The 15,159-nt window shown below is 39.3% G+C and overlaps 1 protein-coding gene across 6 annotated transcripts in view; it reads left to right on the forward strand.

Annotated features, from left to right (window-relative positions):
* Positions 1–15,159, forward strand: part of gulp1 (GULP PTB domain containing engulfment adaptor 1) — a 225,049-nt gene that overhangs the window by 85,279 nt on the left and 124,611 nt on the right. For all 6 annotated transcript variants that reach the window (XM_062963509.1, XM_062963527.1, XM_062963519.1 and 3 more), the window contains exon 2: positions 14,698–14,831. The gene's annotated coding sequence lies outside the window, so the exon portion shown is untranslated. The remainder of the gene's footprint in view (positions 1–14,697; positions 14,832–15,159) is intronic.

Here is a 15,159-nt window from a genome sequence, read left to right on the forward strand (position 1 = left end):
CAGTGGGTAGGGCCAGAAATCACTTGGGACAGTCCCATGGTTGCCATGGTATCCATGAAAACCTGAGCCGCTCCCGACAGGGTGGTCTCTGCGTGTATGTTGAAGTCTCCCAGCACAAGAAGCCGCTGAGACTCCAACACCAAGTTCGAGATCACCCTGGCTAGCTCAGTCAGGGAGTTTGTAGTGTTGCGGGGTGGACGGTACACTACAAATATCCCTATACTGTCCCGGTCTCCTACCCGCAGGTGGACGCTTTCAAATGAGGTAGATTGCGGGATGAGGCATCTGGTCACGGGGATAGAATCCCTATAGATTATTCCAACCCCACCTCCCCTCCCTCCGGATCTTGGCTGGTGCTGAACAGAGTAACCTGGAGGACAGAGCTGAGTGAGGTTAGGCCCACCCGACTCATCCAACCAGGTTTCTGTTATACAAGCCAGGTCTGCTCGCTCTTCTAATATCAGATCACTTATAGTGGTTGTTTTCCCATTAACTGATCTGGCATTCAACAGCACCAGCTTTAATCCATCAGGTCCGCCATCCCGGATACCCAGACTCACCTTGTCAGGAGACCCTTTTGGAATACGTTTTGGAACTAATAATGATCTCTGAAGGTCCCTAGGCCCAATTAACACATTTGGTCTCCTTTTCCCGTACCTCCCTTTTCCTATAACCGTCCCAATGGTGACTCCATGGCTGGCAGAACTCCCCCCATCCTCTGCACATCCCCCACTCTCCTCCCCTGACCATTGTTTAGCTGGGTCAGCCTGACTGCGCCAATTGAACAAGCCCACTTGTGGCACTTCCCACCCTCTTCCCACCCCCCTTACATAGTCTCCAAAACCCTCCAACACTCCCCCTCCCCTTTTACATTCACATCCACGTTCCAATTACTGAAAGTGACCTGTGCAGAGGAATGGGAGATATTGTAAAAGCAGAATCCTAGTAACAGTTGGAGGCTATAAAGTGCACAGTACATAAGTAACAATAAAACTAAGGGGCTGGAGGAGCCAATCCTATATCTAAAGTGCCTATCTGTTAAATACATTGAATAAATTTCTATTGCCAAAAAACCAATCTGGTTCCGGGGGGCAGTCCCGATCAGTGATTACAGCACCACCACATTTTAACATTAGGTTAGCAGCCACACAGGATTTTTAGCAGCTATACAGTACTGCTCTCAACTTCCCAGTCACAAGAGGATTGACGGCTCAGATTAACAAAGACAAATTAACAAAGTCTTCCCAGGTCCAACCAAATTTAGATTAAATTCTGGCAATGGGTCCAACCCCAGAAGTCAGCCAGTGGTGGTAATAGCGATGGTATGGGCCCAGCCCAGAAATTCCCAAAGTCTCAACCCCTTGAAAGGCTGCCAGATGCAAAAAGATGTGATAAGATGTGAACAGCTGAAGATGAGCCCAAGGACAAACCAGTAGGCCACGCTTCATAGCAGGCCGAGGGGCAGAGGGAACGGTAGGACTGAGAACGCGAATGTTTTAAAGCCAGCTGCTCTGCCTTCTTCTCCAGAATGTTTATGGAGTTTTTAAAGTTTTCCCCTCTCTCTTTCCTCCTTACACCAGCAGAAGCAGGGCTGGGGGTGTGCTGGCAAGCAGCGATGGTAACAGCAAGAAGTGAGCAGCAGGCAGGTGTTTTAAGGCCTCCTCCTCCACCACCCTCTTCATTTCCTCCTTTCCTCCTCACACGAGCAGAAGCAGGGCTGGGGGTGTGGCAGCAGGACTCACTTGTGTGCTGGTAGCAGCGATGGTAACAACAAGAAGTGAGCAGCAGGCAGGTGTTCTAAGGCCTCCTCCTCCACCACCCTCTTCTTTTCCTCCTTTCCTCCTCACACGAGCAGAAGCAGGGCTGGGGGTGTGGCAGCAGGACTCACTTCTTGTGTGCTGGTAGCAGCGATGGTAACAACAAGAAGTGAGCAGCAGGCAGGTGTTTTAAGGCCTCCTCCTCCACCACCCTCTTCTTTTCCTCCTTTCCTCCTCACACGAGTAGAAGCAGGGCTGGGGGTGTGGCAGCAGGACTCACTTCTTGTGTGCTGGTAGCAGCGATGGTAACAACAAGAAGTGAGCAGCAGGCAGGTGTTCTAAGGCCTCCTCCTCCACCACCCTCTTCTTTTCCTCCTTTCCTCCTCACACGAGTAGAAGCAGGGCTGGGGGTGTGGCAGCAGGACTCACTTCTTGTGTGCTGGTAGCAGCGATGGTAACAACAAGAAGTGAGCAGCAGGCAGGTGTTCTAAGGCCTCCTCCTCCACCACCCTCTTCTTTTCCTCCTTTCCTCCTCACACGAGTAGAAGCAGGGCTGGGGGTGTGGCAGCAGGACTCACTTCTTGTGTGCTGGTAGCAGCGATGGTAACAACATTAGCAGGCCTGCAGAACTTTGGATAAGTGAATATGTTGGATAATAAGGAGGGATTAAGGAAAAGCCTATTAAACATCAAATTAGGTTATGATTTTACAAATTAAGCACCAAAACATCATGTTATACAACAAATTTGACAGGAAACGTAGTTCAATATGCAGTAATGCTATGTAGTAATTACTGTATTTACGAATTTAGCACCAAAATATCACAACATTGACTACAGAAACATTGACTACTAAAAGGCCGACTGCGTTGGATAATCCAGAATGTTGGATAAGCTGATGTTGGATAAGTGAGACTCTACTGTATATACAAACTAGTACAGAGATTGTTACTGAGTCTAATGGAAAATCCAGATTAAATGATTCCCACATGTTTGACCTTTTCATATATAGTCTCCTCTTACAGTGCCATGTGCATGTATATGGAGGAGACAGAGAGAAGGAAATATGACCTCTGCTTTGCCCATAATTGAGAAAATGGGAGGAAATGTCCCATCCATATATTTCCAATGCACTTTTTCTGGCTAAATCTTAAATTTGTCAAAGCTGTGGTAGTGTCTTTTAAACTCCAATGTGTCAAAGCTGATATTTTAAACTCCATATGAAAATCAACACCAAATACTAACTCTGCCTTGTCTAGTGCCATCTTGGTCTTGCATGGTCCTTGTATTGTATTACAAAATGTACCATAGTATTACCTAGTGGTCAGAAAAGCAGTTGTATAGTGTTTAATAACATTCTACTGTATTGTCTATTTTTGAAGAGGTGAGATTTTTGGGGGTAGGGTGGGCAGATGGACTAAGTATTATAAAGTCAAAATGGTCTTTCATAAGCCATATGTTCCATAACTTTCTATAAATAGCTCAATACTCATTATTTTTATTGTGCTAATCCTATTTGAAATTAAAATATCTTTTTGATTATAAGTATAGTTCTATAAAAGCTTCTCACTTTTGCTATGAGAAGTATAGAATTATATCTGAAAACTAACATGTTCTGAAATTAATATGAAATGTTCAGTTTTATTTTGCACTAAAATTCTTCAAAGAAAGTGAAGAATAAGATAGAGTGTAAAGAAAAATATGTAGACGCTAATTAGTAATATATATTTATCTTGCTTACAGTGATTTGGTATAAATAACCTGCCACTTTATCTTTCCTTAATGTATTTCAAAGCTGTTGATGAAGATCTAATAGTCATGCCCCTGAAAGTAAATTCTGTTCAGCATTTCATGAATAGCAACTTGTTATTTAGAAAATAAAAAAAAGACCCTTGCACAACACTCTGGGACATTAAAATGATGTTAGCAGTTTGAGTAAAAATATTTCTTTAGTAATTATTTTATTGTACCTTTAATTCATTTTGGGGTGTTTTTGTTGGAGGGGCTGTTTTTCATGATTTAAACTTTTAAAAATTAAAAAGTGTTTTAGTTATTCATATAACAAATTAATTGCCTGTAGTTCACTAAAACAAATTTATTTTTGAGTTAAAATTAATATGAATTTATTAGGCTTCATATGAATGTTTTCAATCTCTGTGAACTCATCATGGAGAACATGTGCTTTACCTCCCATTGTTAAATGTATTTTAGGTTTCTTTCTCTCCGCTCTCTCCACCCCCTAGAAAATTGTACTATTTTCTCCTATGCACACAGTAGTTTGCCAAGTACATCTACTTAGTGATACTGTCAAGCAATCTTCTTTTGTGCGATAACATTGTTACTCCTTAATTGGAACAGTGTAGTGTTTGACACCAGAAATAATGAAACCCCTTGTCACTTTTTCAGTTAGAAAGGAGGCTGCTATAAAGAAAACAGAGTAGCTCCTGGCTAAAAGAAAAGGGGAATCAATGAATGACACAACATAGCTCTGCAGTACCATGGTTGTCAATAACTTTAACAGAAGCATCAACAAGAAAGAAAAGTGCAAAACTTGGTAATAAGGAAGCTAAACAAAATTGACATGGAGAAATCTAAGTACAGCAAAAATGAGCAGAAAGAGAAGGGCAAAAAGACAAAGTAAAATAATTAATGAAAAGCTTCGCATAAGTATAATTCAGCCTTTTAGTCGTAGTAGTTTGTTTTTTTAAAAATACCAGTCTTGTCTTTTTTATGGGCAATCTTTTGACACTTCCTGGAATCTATCAACATTTTCTTATTGCTTCTTTCCACATTTCCACCGTCCTCCCTTCACAGAGGAGATGTTTGAAGTTAAGTCCAGTGTAAAGTTGACGTTTTTCTATTTTTGAAAAATAAAACATTTCCAATACTTTTCAACAGGAAGAAAAAGAAACAAAAAAATACCTTATCAGTTTTAAGAATCATTCCTATTGATGGCCTGTGATAATATAGCATGCTACATTATGCTGCATTTTGGAAGGAACATTGTCTGGATCATGCTACAAGGTGTCAGAGAGTGCCACATTACATTAATTTTGGGGAAAAATCATATTATTATTATATATGCTGTAAACATCTGTAGGGAAACCATGGAAAAACAATTAAGAAACCCCAGAAGTACCATAAGTACATAAAAGAATGACATTTGCCTCTATATAATGTTATAAACTTCTCTTTGTGGAAGTGATTAAAATACGCCGGCACCAATTATAGTTTGCTGTTATCTTTTGAAATGGATGTAGTGAAACATCACTTCCTGTATACTGAAGATGGAAGTGCTGAGCTTTTTCCAGAAATATAAAGTTACAGTAGTTTGAGGATTTTTTTTTTAAAATAGGGATTGTTATTTTCTGATTGTTGATTGATATGTATATTTTGCAGTTTTATGAGCATTTTCATTTCAAAAATGCATAGATTTCATGGTCAGACCATAGAAATAACAGTTGTAATTTTTTCTTTGTTCTAGCAATACATGCATAACTTCCTTCCTTTTCAAATGTGACTTGATAGCCGGTAACTTTGACTCTTTCTTATGTAAGATCACAGGCCAAGGATTTCTACATTCAGGATGTTAATTTAGCTAACAGGTCTTTGAACCATGTCTGTACCTAATTTTTAGGGGTGTGCAATTTTTGTCATTAGTCGCCAAATTCATATTTATGATGAAATATCCAATGCATGGCCCATGCCAAAAGAATCAAAACTTACCCAATATTTTTGCATTTTGTAAATCTCAGAAGGTTCCCAAAGTCAGTTTCATTTTCAGCGCAAGGAAGCAAAGCAAAGCCAAACCAAAAGGGCTGCTTTTCCTCTTTAAATTAATGGCCTCTCACGATTAGGAGAGGGAAGCAGAAGGAAGAAGCAGAGTTTGCTGGGAAAGAAAGCACAGAATTCTTAGCAATGTAGTTGTGGAAAGCGAGGAGCCCTATGCCAGAGAATTCAAAAGGCCCTGCCCTAAACTACATTTCCCAGAATTCTGCTCAGCATTAGAAAGCTAAGGAGAGGGGGGAGCTATCTTCCCTCCATACCAGAGCCAGCCAGAGTTCCAATAAATTGTTGACTGATACTTCTAATAAGTAAATCTCTGTGCTGGGCTGGGATGAAATCCCTAAATGGAAATTCTATTGATTAATATGAGAGACATTCAATCAGATAGCTGTTGTGTTTTGTCAAAACTTTTTAAAATTCCCTAAAAGCAATTGGAGTAAGAATATTTCTGAAAGCTGGGGGAATGATCCCCTGTTACCTTGTGTCATTGTATAGAAAATTCAAGGAGATCACTCTTGTAGTATTTTTTATAAAAACCTTGAAAATTCCCCCAAAATCTGTGGATAAGTGAAAGGTTCTGAAATTTCATAGGTTAACAGTGGTAAGTGTGTTCTAGCACATTTAACCACAATAGCTGTAACAATGAGGGGGAAAGGAGCTCCTGAAGTTTCCCCATTTGCACAGTTACTATAACGAAAAATAAACATTTTTTTTACTCTCATTATAGTTTTGTAATGACTTTTGAAACATTTTTTAACTGATCGCACATGCCTAAAAGTATCTTTCCAAATTCTTTCATGTCATACTGTTGTTCAAGAACAAATTTTCAGTGGCATCTAGATCATATGGAGACTGTTGACATTTATTGAAGAATGATGGATGTACCAGATAAGATTATGAACAGAATTATACCTGTAGGCCATGGCATGCCTAACAGATCCTTCTATAGCTTTGCTGTAACGAAAGTGTTCTTCAGTTCTTCTTATGGAAATTGTAAATACAATAGTGTTGCTTATCCAACCTTCACTCATCCAACGTTCTGTATTATCCAATGTTGTCAGTGGGCCTCTCTGCATGTCAGGCGCCTGCCAGGAAGCGTGAGACGCGGCTGGTGCAGACTTTTCCCCTAGGGCACAGTGTCCGGCCTATTATCCATTATTAAAATATTCATATTCTAAGCACTCAAATACTCCAGAGCAGTGGGAAAGTAGATGAAATTAAAACTATGCTCACAAAGTGGGACTGAACTTCAAAAAAAATTGTGAGTTAATGCTGCTTTATTATAGAACCTCTCTCCATATCTGACTCCTTATAGTTCCAGAGGCCCCAAAGGGGAATAGGGAAATGCCAGCCTCCAGGATAGTAATGTGAATTTGACCAAATCACTTTTATTTATATAATGACAGCGCATTCTGTTCTTTTCATATTTCAGAGATGATCACTTACCTTTTAATGAAACCAAAGAACTACACAAATTATAAACAACTAAAAACATAACGTATCAAGGAATTCAACCAGTTCTTCTCACAAGCAGGATGAACAACATCCAATTTACAAAATTCACATCCACATATGTAATTTGACATTTAATAGGCTTTTCCTTAATCCCTCATTATCCAACATTTTGCTTATCCAATGTTCTGCTGACCCGTTTATGTTGGATATGCGAGGCTCTATGGTATGAGAAGTTTATTGCATAATGGTTTGTTAGGAACTGCATTTGTCTGCTGCATTGGTAGGCCTGCCTGAAGAACAGGGTGGAGAACTTCAAGTAAAATCATCTGTTCATCTTGCCTCTTTTAAGCCATTTAGAAAAGTTTTACTGTGGTTTTCAGCAATAAGACATGCATTTATAATTGTGATCACTACCATCCTGCTTTTGCCAAGGTTAAAACTACATTTACACCCTGTATCCATTACAATAATCTATTGATGCTGGCATTAATAAAGGGTGAGTCACGGTCTCATGAAAAATTATTAGAAGGGCTTATGGAAAGCCCTGCTCTGTAGGCTACTCTCAATGATTTGTGTGGTTGAGCATTCATATTTTGTGCCAATATAAATTGCATACATATCGTGTCATGAATTTAACAACTACTTGTTTTAATAATAAAGCATTGCTGAATCCTTAGCTACTCTTGCTTACTTACCTTTGCTAACCTTTATTTAAAATATGTCTTACACATTAAATAAAAAGCATGCTAGCTAGAGCCATACGTTGTGCATTGCATACAGCTATCATTCCCTTCTGTAATGCAAATCATTCAATAGATTTATTGAGTATTGTCCTTTATAAGTAAATCAAAAACCACCAACAAACAACTCTATTCCACTAAAATGGTGGGAAAGCAAATGAATAGGAACTCTGAAGTGTGGTTTGTTTTGTTTTGTTTGTGTGGGTTTGTCCACCTCTTATAAGCCATGTAGTTTCAAAACAAAGGCTCCCATTGATAAAAATCAGATATGGGATTTTAAAGCCCACATAATAAATTGTAAGACTTATGGAAAATAATTAATTAGCCTATTGTTATTGCTACCAATTATCAAATGTCATGGTGCATATGGGATCTCAAAGGCTAAGACATAACATCGCCTGGATTTGGCACAGAAATCTCAAGGGAGAACAATAATTGTTTTAATAAGTTTCAGTTGTCTCTGAATCAATTAATTAGACGTTGTAAGCACAAATTAGTCGCAGAAGTGAAGGTGACATACTAAAGCATTCCCTTAGTAAGGTTATGCCATTCAATTTCACTTAGAACAGTGGCTTGGATCTTGAAAAAAGCAGGAAGAAAGGAGGTCAGTACTCAGGATCCAAACAGTTGTGCTTCATACTTGTACCTGTGCGATACTGTTAGTATGTAGTTGCTTTTTATTTTAAGATTGGTAATTCATGTGGAAGCTTAGAAAATGTTTGGGAGCACTTAAAGTAAATCCTTTCTAGAAATGAGTATTTTCCACTAACATTTCACAAGTTGTGCAGTTGAAAGACCAAACTGCAACTAATCCAAATGTGACATTTCCAGACTTATATGATTTATTTCTTCTTAGTGCAAGCAGAAATGGCAGCTCTTACTTCATTCCATGCTAAATTCAAATTGCAAGAAATATTTGAGGTCCAGGAGTGCAAACTGCAGAATATGGTGGAACAGAAACATCAGTAACTAATAGTCCTTAGGAAATAGCTCCAGTGTATCAGTTAGGGCTCTTCTACACAGGGCAGAAATATGGGAAGAGATGGATTAAAATAATCCATTTCCTACTAATTTCTGTGTCCCCCCCCCCCCCCCACAACACCGGTTTTTCCCTTGGGGGGTGGCTAGATGCCATCCTGGATCAACCAGCTCCCGCCTCCCAGACTCCCATTTCCCCCAATAAAAATTACCCAAGGGGACTGCTGGCAGCACAGGCCCCTCCATAGAGTATTCCTGATGCTTAAAAATGACATGTCAGGAGGTGTGTGTGTGTGTGGTTGGGGGGGGATTTGCATCATTTTCAAATGTCTTGAATACAGACCCCTCCAGTAGGCTTATTTGGGGAGAATGGGAAACTGGTGGGGAAAGGGAAGCCCCCTCCCACTTCTCCGGGCTCCAGTATCAAGAAGAACTGGGACGGCTGTGGGGATTGATCCCTGGGATCACAATGCAGTCCTGGGAGTCAATTCTCACAAGCCCAGCACCTCAACAGATTTGGATCTTTCAGTAATGTCTGAATCTGTTGAGGTGTTTTATTAATCCAAAATAAAATGGGAAATCCAAGTTTCCTTTGGATTAATCTGGGTTAACCTGTAGCATCATTTGGGTCACTGTTTTGGGGCATATATACAAGGGCCCTTAGAGGGCCTAAACCCAAGCACATTCTAATTTGCTAATCTACATCAGGGGTCTTCAAACTTTTAAAGCAGTCAAATTAATTAGAATTGTTGTTGCTATGTGCCTTCGAGTCATTTCAGACTTATGGTGACCCTAAGTCTACAGTTCAGGGTAAATGACCTTGGCTAAAATTGGCCCATGGCCCTTAGTTTGGGGACCCCTGATCTACATACTAGTTTTCACAAGTATGTTTTACCCAGCATGAGTCTACTGCCAACTTCTGGATATGATTATTACTTCGACTAAGCCAAAACAAGGCCTTTCAGATACATAAGATAGTTAGGGCAAAGTGTGTTAAAGCACTGAGCTGCTGAACTTACAGACCGAATGATCCCAGGTTCAAACCCGAGGGAGGAGCAGAGTGAGCGCCCACTGTTGCTCCAGCTTCTGCCAACCTAGCAGTTCGAAAACATGCCAATGTGAGTAGATCAATAGGTACCGCTCCGGTGGGAAGGTAACGGCACTCCATGCAGTCATGCCGGCCACATGACCTTGGAGGTGTCTATGGACAACGCCGGCTCTTGGGCTTAGAAATGGAGATGAGCGCCAACCCCCAGAGTCAGACATGACTGGACTTAACGTCAGGGGAAACCTTTACCTTTTTAAAGATAGTTAGACCAATACTTCAGCTGTTTGAAAAATAGAAACTGTTAGCAACTCAACAAAATCAAGTTTCATGGAACTACAGGCTTTTAAACAGTCTTGAGAATAAAAATTAACTTTCAAAACATGAAATGAATAAAATTACTTAATTAGAAATTATAATAAAATTTTTCATTCCCATTTTTAACATATTGAGGAAAACACTAATTACTTCCAACTACACGTAACAGAGCAAATTATATATTTGTACTCTGTAAATGTATGTTTTTAGAATTAAAATATTTTAATCATACTTGAAAATTAAGTGTAAATTTGCTTGAGCAAATAAGCATGTCTTGAAATATTATTAGATTGTTGTTAAATTCCCCATAGTATTAAAAGGGCATTCAAGCAGATAATAATATATGAAAAACAATGCCTTGAAAACTGTTTTATTGTGCTTTTTAAATGCCCAATGAAGTAGGAATCTTTTAAAATTCTAACAAAAGTTATCTGTATCCTTGGCTAACAAACTAATTGAAAGAAGTTCCAAAAAAATAAATAAATCCAGGGTCTAACCTAGTGATACATTTTCTCCATTCTACCATCCACTTCCTTTTCTAGAGGATAAGATTGGAACAACTTCAAAAATAACCAATACTAATAGGAATCTTTCTAGTTTGGAAGTTATGCTGCACAAAATTCAGATATTTCAGACAATTCAGACAGTTCTTTTTACACAAAAAGCAACATTTTGAGCAGCCAGGAAAAAAAATCACATTTTGCAGAGGAAACAGCATTTTATACATAGAAAAATGTTTTTGCACATAAAATATTTTGCATACTTAATATTTCTGCAGAATAAGTCCCAGATATTTTCTTATAAAGGAAAGAAAATGGCTAAAATTAGTTGTTGTATTAAAAACAGTCAACAAAAGCATTCGGATATTCAAGTAAATCTTATTTTGTTCTGTGCTTGGCTACTTACGAAAGTACTTGCTGAGTCCTGAGTGAACACATTCATCTCTCTTTTGTTCAGAATTGCTCTTCCATTTTCCTAGAGCAGTGCATTTACCAGCTTCAAGATTCACCAGCTATCTTGAAAAGCTGTATATTTTAATTTCTTTATAATCTCATATTTCATCTGAATGTATTTTAGAAATGTGTGGTTCAAAATATATTAAAGTAGAATTGTTAAAATGAATGTGCATTTCGTCCTACTATGGAACTTCAGAACTGTTAGAATGTATGTTTCTGGTATTCCTTGCTTTCAAAACTTCATCATGCCTGTGGTGGTGTTATCTACAAAATAATGTGATAACTCATCTTGATAACCATTATATTCATATACCAATGCAAAGGGCTATGACCAAATCCACATGCAATTTTTCTCTGTGCCATAATTTAATGCCAATATGCAGACTTCCTGTTGAGGCATTATGTATGAACATATTCACATTTTGAGAATAGGAGAAGAACAGAAATTGATTTTGAAAATATTCATAGACCATGAATGCAACATATTAACCCCATGCTGTCACTTTCCTATCTCTCTACTTCTCTCACTGTTCTTGTTTTACTTTTTTTTGGGCTTTGCCTGAGCCTGTATGTAGCTTTCTTTGAGCTTATACAGATGGAGTATCCCTTATCCAAAATGCTTGGAACCAGAACTGTTCTGTATTTCATTTTTTTCTTGGATTTTGGAATTCTTGCATATACATTAAGAGCATCTTGAAGATGGGACCCAAATCTAAGCATGAAATTCATTTATATTTCGTATACCATTTATGCATGTAGTGGAATGTAATTTTAGACAAAATATTTTTAATACTTTTGTTTGTGAAATTGAGTTTGTATATGCTAAACCATCAAAAATCAAGGTGGTGCTATCTTAGCCACCATCATGGACAATTTCGGATCTTGAATATTTTGAATTTAGAAATTCCAGTGGATAATGGTTTCTATGCCACTGTTAGGTAGGTACTAGGCTTGAGCAATCCAAAAAAAAATTGATTCTAAACTCGTTTCAAAAGTGGGGGGGGGGGGGTAGCGTTTCGTTTCTGATGCCATTTCCAAATTTTGCCCACAAAAATATTCGAAATTAACGAAAATTTGTTAGTTTCAAAAGTAATTCGTTAATGGCGGACGCGCATGCGCAGTGGCCCAAAACAGCCTGGGGGGGGGCTTTTATGGGGCTCTCCTGCACTCATTTTTTCAACTATACTGATCAAATTTGGTACAGTGGGAGAACACAATCCACCCTGCTTTGATCGCCAAATTGCAGAGCGTTTGCCCTTTCCTAAGATTTATTGCGCAATTTCATAGTTCATATTAAAAAACTTTATTTAACAATTGCAAAAATCTGTTCCTGCTTTTGAATTGTTATTTCCTGTTCAATAGGGGTTCCATCACTGTGAAAGTCCTTCTTCTACTTGTGTAACATTGTTTCAGTGCCCGTAAATCTGTCAAAATGTTAGGACATTGGTGGCCAAGAGACACATTGTGCTGCCACAATGCGCAATGACTTTCCCCAGGCATCCAGATTGGAGGCCATTATACCACAGTGGTCAAGCCCCTCCCCCTCCCAATAAATGTAAGATTTGTGCGACGTTGGTTTGATTTATCGCCTGATGGCAAAATGGGGGCTTGGATCCCACTCCCCTGGGGAGCCGGAAAAACAAATACGCCCTCCCTTTTGCCCAAACCAAGTGGTATTGCAGAGGATGATGGGACTTGCTACTTTTTGCCAGACTTTGCTAGGGTTGATAGGAGAAGGAGATTTGCTGCAAGCCCAAATTGAGCAGCTCAGAGAAAAGAAAGAGGGAAAAAGAAATACACCCTCCCTTTTGCCCAAACCAAGTTGTATTGCAGAGGAAGATGGGACTTGCAACCTTTGGCCTGACTTTGCTAGGGTTGATAGGAGAAAGAGATTTGCTGCGAGCCCAAATTGAGCAGCTCAGAGAAAAGAAAGAGGGAAAAAGAAATACACCCTCCCTTTTGCCCAAACCAAGTTGTATTGCGGAGGATGATGGGACTTGCAACCTTTGGCCAGACTTTGCTAGGGTTGATAGGGGAAAGAGATTTGCTGCGAGCCCAAATTGAGCAGCTCAGAGAAAAGAAAGAGGGAAAAAGAAATACACCCTCCCTTTTGCCCAAACCAAGTTGTATTGCGGAGGATGATGGGACTTGCAACCTTTGGCCAGACTTTGCTAGGGTTGATAGGAGAAAGAGATTTGCTGCGAGCCCAAATTGAGCAGCTCAGAGAAAGGAAAGAGGGAAAAACAATACACCCTCCCTTTTCCCCAAATTGTTTTTCGGTGGATTATGGGGAGTTTTGCCAGACTTTGCAAAATGAAAATTGGTAAATTTGATTTCTTCTATTTGCAACTCACTTTAATGCCTATGCAAAGAAAAGTTTCCTAATCAAACGCCCAAAAAGCTGCTGAACTCCTCTTTGTCTGAAAGAAAAAAGCCCACCCCGCACCAGGCAATATGGTGCAGCAGAAAAGTTGCAGGGCTGCAGTGCTGGGCAAATGGCAAACGCCAAGCTGGTGGGGAAAAAAGCCCACAGGCCCTTTGGAAAAACACCCTGCACAAACACCCAACAGTTTTCCTCACCCACCCACCCACCTTTTCTCCCGGTCTTCTAATCTTTAGCTCAGCCAAGGAAGCTGTGATGCAGCAATGCAATCTTGCCTGCCTGCCTGCCTGGAATCTCACTCCCACCCTCTCCAGATTCCCGGTGCAAATGAGCCACGAGGCTCCCTGCTGGCTCTTTTCATTCAGGACGTACAAGCCCCTCCCCTGAGTTACTCTCTGATTGGCCACAAGGTGGAAACAACACGCTAGGTTGCCCCAGTGCACTGAAGCAAGTTTGGGTGATTTGCAAAAGCTTGTTTTCCTAACGAAAAAAAGACGACATTTGAAAAAGGGCCTATTGCGGTTCGAAACCGCGGGATCCACACGACTGGACAATCTAGGTCGAATATTGCTTCACAAGTTACAAAACTAACGAATTAATAACGACAAACGGGGAAATCGAATTCTTTCAGCAAGCCTAGTAGGTACTGTAAGAGAACATTAAAGCTCTATGTTTCAGACTGTTTCTTAAATCACTAGTATTGTAATTTCATGTCATAATCTCCCCCTCGTAATCTCTATCTATCTAACTATCTATCTATAATTATAGCTTTTAAAATGTATCTTCATTTATTTCTTTTCTTTTTACAGCATATCTCTTGGCATATATTTAATGATCTCTTTTTATCACAAAGCAGTATTTTAACTGAGAAAGCTATATCTGCTGCAAGAAATGTGTTCCCTATATTGTACTAATTTCAAACACTCTTTTCTTGAGTCATCATTTCCTTGCCCTTCTTTTTAAAGAAGAAAAAGGGTTTCAGAGTCCTATGTTCTATATAATTGTATAAGTAAGTTGTAGTAAAAGTCGAGCACATACAGGTTAGCTCAGGAAGTGTTTTGTGACAAGGAAGGCTTCAGGAAGGAGGAATCTCAAATCTGTGTTTTGCAAGCTCTCTTGCCTCGTTTTTCAGCGTACTAAAGTATCCCTATTTTTCTTAAGGGAACTAATAATGTCCAGCTACTTCATTCCAAAAAGAAAAGAAAAGATAATACGTATGAATATATTGCTTTTGTGTCAAGCTTAGCTTTTTGGCTGACTTTTCCCATTGATTCTTTCAGCACATCCAGTATTATTTGAAGAAGAAAGCCAGAAAGCTATGGCATGCACTCAGACATGCTGAGGAGCAAGTGATTTATCTCCCACGAGAGGAAACTGCTATTCTGACTCTTGGTGATAACTTGGTCTCATCACAGTAAGTGTTTTGCATCAACTATTTTATTTATTAAGATAAACAGTATAGCTGTTGCATTACAGTCATTGCATGGAGAAAATGTTTATGATGGCTACTGTAACCTTTTGTTAAAATCTTACTGTTGGACAAAACTGTGTACCAAATAATTTTGGCAGTGCTGATTCATGTGTGTTCACATATCATTTGGGTTCTTATCCTTCATTTATTTACAGAGGAATGCATGAAGTGTGTCCTTTTTGTTGTGTATTTGGAGGGTAGTGTGAAGTCAGGAAAGTATTTATCTGTCAATCAGGGTGAAAAATCATTTCATGCTGCACTGTTTGAGCCA

Source organism: Anolis carolinensis, chromosome 1 (assembly GCF_035594765.1).
Source record: "Anolis carolinensis isolate JA03-04 chromosome 1, rAnoCar3.1.pri, whole genome shotgun sequence".
In the NCBI taxonomy this organism is placed as follows: Eukaryota; Metazoa; Chordata; class Lepidosauria; order Squamata; family Dactyloidae; genus Anolis; species Anolis carolinensis.